The sequence below is a fragment of the Rosa chinensis genome, chromosome 2 (assembly GCF_002994745.2).
Source record: "Rosa chinensis cultivar Old Blush chromosome 2, RchiOBHm-V2, whole genome shotgun sequence".
Taxonomy (NCBI): Eukaryota; Viridiplantae; Streptophyta; class Magnoliopsida; order Rosales; family Rosaceae; genus Rosa; species Rosa chinensis.
The window spans coordinates 82,342,740-82,348,866 of record NC_037089.1 but is presented as its reverse complement, the minus strand read 5'-3'; the positions used below and the strand labels follow the sequence as shown (position 1 = coordinate 82,348,866).

Below are 6,127 nucleotides of genomic sequence, written 5' to 3'. Positions count from 1 at the left end.
AGAAGCAGTATACCGCAAAAGCTCTGATGATCTACTCCTTCTTTGTATAGGGGGGCAAGAGACTTTGGAAGTCATGAGGGATGTCCATGAGGGGATATGTGGTGCACACCAGGGCGGAATCAAAATGAGATGGTTAATTCAAAGACACGGCTTCTATTGGCCTACAATTTTGAAGGATTGCATTGAATTTGCTAAAAGCTGCAAGAACTGTCAAATTCATGCACCTGTTCAAAGAGTTTCGGCCGACGTCCTCCATCCAATTGTTAAGTCGTGACCGTTTTGAGGTTGGGCCATGGATAATAGGGAGGATTGGACCACCAACTTTAAAACAGTATGTATGGATTTTGGTCGCCACTAATTATTTCACCAAATGGGTTGAGGCCAAACCATATGTTACCATTTCTAGTCAGAATGTGATCAAGTTCGTGGGGGAACATATCATACACAAGTTTGAGATAACTGAAACTATAACGGCCGACAGGGGTTCTGTTTTCATAGCTGAAGCAATGCATGAACTCACAGATAATCTGGGTATCAAGTTGACTCACTCAACACCTTTGCCCAAGCAAATGGTCAAGCCGAAACCAGTAATAAAGGCATTATAAACATATTCAAGAGGATGGTTGAAGATAATCCCAGAGATTGGCACAATCTGCTATCCGAGACATTGTGGGCCTTTCAGACATCCAAACTCACAGCCACAAGGACAATGCCTTTGTTACCTGTTGAGGTAAAATTGAAGTCACTTAGATTCACTTCTCAAAATGAGATGGTGGCCAACAATTACACTCAAGCAATGATCCAAGAACTTGAAGAACTCGACCAAGAGCGAATGGACGCTTACAACTGAATGGAAGCACATAAAAGAGCTGTGGCTCGTGCGTACAACGAGCGAGTTAAGTCTAAATCATTTGCTGAAGAAGATTTAGTTTGAAAAACCGTTTTGCCTATTGAAACTAAAGACAGACGTTTTGGAAAATGGTCACCAAGGTGGGAAGGTCCGTTTATCATTGATCAAGGGTTAGGAAAAGGTGCATATCAACTAAGGGATCAAGATGGAGAGCTGCATACAATGCCTATCAATGGGAAGTTTCTTAAGAAATATTACCCCGCTAGTTGGGAGATGAAGGAGTAAGAATTGTAGTGTGCTATCTATAGAACATGAGCCGAGTATTTGGATTTGTGAACTCGGTCGCTTTTGTTATTTTGAGTGTTTTTACATAAACAACATTTTGTCTTTTTACATCCCTTTATTCACATTTTTTGAAATTTACCTTTACTTTTGTCGGCCAAAGCTAAACAAGAGGTATCGGTCAAATCAACCATAATTGTATTGACCGAAGTCAAGTAATTCATTTTGGCCGAGTTAAACAAGAAGTGTTGGCTAAGACGACTGAAGTAATCTAGGCCGAAGTAAGGTAATCTTGGCCGAAGTGAACAAGAGTTTTAGCCGAGCTCAAGTTGTTGATTTGGTTGAGCTCGAAACTAAAGTGCATGACAAGCAATAGGATTTAGGTGGCCGAAACATATAAAGTCAAAAGAGGCCAAGTCAATTGATAAAATAACGGCCGAGTGATCAACGGTCACATATGCAAAATTAGTGTTTGAGTCATTGATAGGAGCATTTTAATGTGGTATTTTAACAGTTAATTCCTCACATTTTGCTTAGTTAATTCCTTAACGAATCAATTTTTAACTCAATTTCTATTTTTTTAGGTACATTGGAGTAGATGATGATGAAATGAGCTGTTTGGCCCCAAAATGAGCATTTTGGCCTGACAAAGCATGTCTTGGAGAAATTGAGCCAATGAGAAAGCGAGCTAGACAAGAAATGAGGAGTGGCAGACTAACCATCCGAACTCCTAATGAGTTGAAACTTTCCATATTCATTCTAGAAAGCCCAAGGATCATTTCTTATGAAGAGTGCCAGAGCAAACTATGAGTGGAAGGTCTTCAAACAATCAGTCCAATTTTCTACAGAAGCAAAACTGGAAAACTGGACCTGTAAGAGGTCCAGCAGCATTTTCGGCCCAACCGCATGAATAAAAATCTGAAAATTTGTCAGGATGATCTACACTCATTGTCACGCCCCGAATTTTGAATAACTAATTCAAAATCAGAGACATGAAAAATCAACTAGAACACAAGTCAATCAAATTTCAAATCTCAAATTAATTATTACAACTCACTTATACAAAGTAAATATGTAAAGCTCAAATTGAGCATCACTCACCTCACTATTACAATCACTATAAAACTATAACAATTACTCTAACCCGCACGATCACCGCCCTGATTCTCCTAACCTGCAAGATTTCCCGCTACACAATTTGAATAGTGTACCGGGATTGCAACAACACCAAACCCGGTAAGCTTTTGACAGCTCATGAGTAAATAAGAAGGAAATGTTGATTTTAAATCATATTTCTTTTAACTCAAGTAAACAACCAACAATCTCAACATCTGTAAGGAAACATCAAACCAAAACACGGAAAATCCATAACGAATACATTTCCACAATCCTCTAATCCACAATATCACTACTTTGGTCCATCCCAACTGTTTGGATCCAACTATATCTCGGTTATTATTTAACCGGCGGTCTTCGGACTTTTCCCTTGTCCTCAGAGCACTACATCTCGGTTATTATCTAACCGGCGGTCTTCGGACTCCCACTCCTCAGAGCACTACATCTCGGTTATTATTTAACCGGCGGTCTTCGGACTTTTCCCCTGTCCTCAGAGCACTACATCTCGGTTATTATCTAACCGGCGGTCTTCGGACTCCCAGTCCTCAGAGCACTACAATTCTACCCTCTAATCAACTCAGAAGATCAACATGATTATCACACACATTTATCGGTTAACATCATCATAAACAATCATGGTAATTTCCAATACAATATCATATCTCAACCAAATTATCATAATTCCACACCCACCGCAATGTCACACCATTCAATATATATATCCACGTAAATATATATATACGTAATCATCCGCACAGGGATAATCACTAATACCAACTATAAATCACACACAAGAAAAACAGGAAATTCATTTTGTATAATTAAAACATTTTACTTACCTATGGACCGTAGTTGATCAAGTCCATATGATTAAAAACAAATATTTATTCCATAAATATTTTTCACACAATTACGACAAAATAAATTAATTAACAGTACCCGGTTCGTAATATGAACCGCGTGAGATTTACTCACCTCTAATCCCGCTGCGTCTTCAATTTCACAAAACACGCCAAAACCGCTCACCAAGGAAGACCATCAATCACCTAATCAAACATGATCCTAACTTAGCCAACAACTCATAAACAAAATTAAACGATGATCCAACGGTCAGATCGAAATTATATGACGATCCAACGGTCGGATCCGAAAATAAAGGTGATCCAACGGTCGGATTCGAAAATAAAGACGATCCAACGGTTGGATTCGAAAATAAAGACGATCCAACGGTCGGATCCTCACGGATCGCCCTTAGGATCATCCTCCCAAAAATATCACGAAGCTCCAACGGTCGGATCTTCCTGAATCGTCCTTATAAACATCTCCACAAAATTTCATGAAAATCAGACGGTCGGATTCTCACGAATCGCCTTCCAAATCACTAAATCACAATTATACGAAGATCCAACGGTCGGATTAAAACCGGGACAGTCATACAATCAACATATTAAAATTTGAAGTAAAACCGATGGTCTGATCTTCACAGATCGAAAACCGAAGATAAACGTAAAAACGTAAATCCACTATTCATCAACTTTTTCTAAAATAACCTTATAATATATCAAAACGCTCGTATGGATGCATAGATGAATAAACTGAAAACAGAACACAAAAATATGGCCAGACGCGCCGCCACGCGCCACCACAAGCGGCGGTCAAACCGGCGGTCAACAGCGCGGTCAACGCCGGGTCAACCACCTCCGATGGCAAAGTGACCAACTACAAACTTCTTCAGAATCAAAGGGTGATCAACTTTCATACCTGGAGCTAAGTCTGGTTAGGCCTAGATCGTCCTAGATCAAGCTTTGAAGTTCAGATTAATCTCAGCCGTCTGATGCAAAACCCAGATTCAACTAGAACCGTTAAAAAAGTCAACCCTTGATCTACTGTTCTATACACAAAATCGTGATGAAAGACTTACATGGGGATGATCAGCATGAGGAGGAGATCACGAAAATGGGAACGATCGGCCAGTGCATAGCCGGAAAAGTGGTTTTCCGGCCGGGTCCGATCGGACGGAACTGGAGCTCCATCGATCCAGCTTTTGGGGCAGCAGCGGAGCAAGGCGACACCAGAGGGAGGTCGGGCTTGGAGCGGCGATGACAGGGGAGCCCGGGTCCGGGGCCGGAGGAGGCCGGAGGGCCGCCGTTCTACTGGGTCGGGTCGAGCGGAATCCGCCGGGTCTGAAGAGGCGCGGAAGAGAGAGAGAACCGGGGGGGGGGGGGGGCTGTTTGGCAAAAAATGAATATTTTTGTCCTTCTGCCAAAATTCAGAATTTTTTATATATTTATAGAAAAAATCCCAATTTCAAATATTCATAACTTATTCATACGAACTCCGAATATTACGTTCCATATATGCACGCGATCGTATCGACGAGATCTACAACTTTCATGAAGGAACTTTTCCCAAATTCCAAACGTATAAAAAGTCACTTTTTGATACCCCCCTAAATGACTTCGATTTCAAAATAAAATTGTTCGAGCTAAATCCACAACTCCTCAAAGCTTCGTACTTCCTTCCATAACTACGAAATAATTCTAAAATGTCCTCAGAAAATAATTTGGATTTTTCGGGGTATTACAATCTACCCTCCTATGGACCGTAGTTGATCAAGTCCATATAATTAAAAACAAATATTTATTCCATAAATATTTTTCACACAATTACGACAAAATAAATTAATTAACAGTACCCGGTTCGTAATATGAACCGCGTGAGATTTACTCACCTCTAATCCCGCTGCGTCTTCAATTTCACAAAACACGCCAAAACCGCTCACCAAGGAAGACCATCAATCACCTAATCAAACATGATCCTAACTCACAATTATACGAAGATCCAACGGTCAGATCTTCGCCCGTGACCTCACAAAGTCACCGGGACAGTCATACGATCAACATATTAAAATTTGAAGCAAAACCGATGGTCTGATCTTCACAGATCGAAAACCGAAGATAAACGTAAAAACGTAAATCTACTATTCATCAACTTTTTCTAAAATAATCTTATAATATATCAAAACGCTCGTATGGATGCATAAATGAATAAACTGAAAACATAACACAAAAATATGGCCGGATGCGCCGCCACCCGCCGCCACAAGCGGCGGTCCAATCGGCGGTCAACGCCGGGTCAACCACCTCCGATGGCAAAGTGACCAACTACAAACTTCTTCAGAATCAAAGGGTGATCAACTTTCATACCTGGAGCTAAGTCTGGTTAGGCCTAAATCGTCCTAGATCAAGCTTTGAAGTTCAGATTAATCTCAGCCGTCTAATGCAAAACCCAGATTCAACCAGAACCGTTAAAAAAGTCAACCCTTGATCTACCGTTCTATACACAAAATCATGATGAAAGACTTACATGGGCATGATCAGCATGAGGAGGAGATCACGAAAATGGGAACGATCGGCCCGTGCATCGCCGGAAAAGTGGTTTTCCGGCCGGGTCCGATCGGACGGAACTGGAGCTCCATCGATCCAGCTTTTGGGGCAGCGGCGGAGCAAGGCGACACCAGAGGGAGGTCGAGCTTGGAACGGCGATGCCAGGGGAGCCCGGGTCCGGGGCCGGAGGAGGCCGGAGGGCCGCCGTTCGACCGGGTCGGGTCGAGCGGAATCCGCCGGGTCTGAGAAGGGGCTGTTTGGCAAAAAATGAATATTTTTGTCCTTCTGCCAAAATTCAGATTTTTTTTTATATTTATAGAAAAATTCCCAATTCAAATATTCATAACTTATTCATACGAACTCCGAATATTGCGTTCCACATATGCACGCGATCGTATCGACGAGATCTACAACTTTCATGAAGGAACTTTTCCCAAATTCCAAACGTATAAAAAGTCACTTTTTGAGACCCCCCTAAATGACTTCGATTTCA

The 6,127-nt window shown here is 41.4% G+C and overlaps 2 long non-coding RNA genes across 2 annotated transcripts; both read right to left on the bottom strand.

Moving 5' to 3' along the window:
• Positions 1-2,121: 2,121 nt before the first annotated feature.
• On the bottom strand, positions 2,122-5,041 carry LOC112183754. Its single transcript, XR_002929965.2, has 2 exons — positions 4,980-5,041; positions 2,122-2,321 (listed from the first exon to the last, which is right to left on the bottom strand). It is a non-coding gene; the product is annotated as an uncharacterized LOC112183754 (long non-coding RNA).
• LOC121051160 lies at positions 3,237-4,392 on the bottom strand. The gene is made up of 3 exons (XR_005805301.1): positions 4,170-4,392; positions 4,010-4,079; positions 3,237-3,294 (listed from the first exon to the last, which is right to left on the bottom strand). It is a non-coding gene; the product is annotated as an uncharacterized LOC121051160 (long non-coding RNA).
• Positions 5,042-6,127: the final 1,086 nt, after the last annotated feature.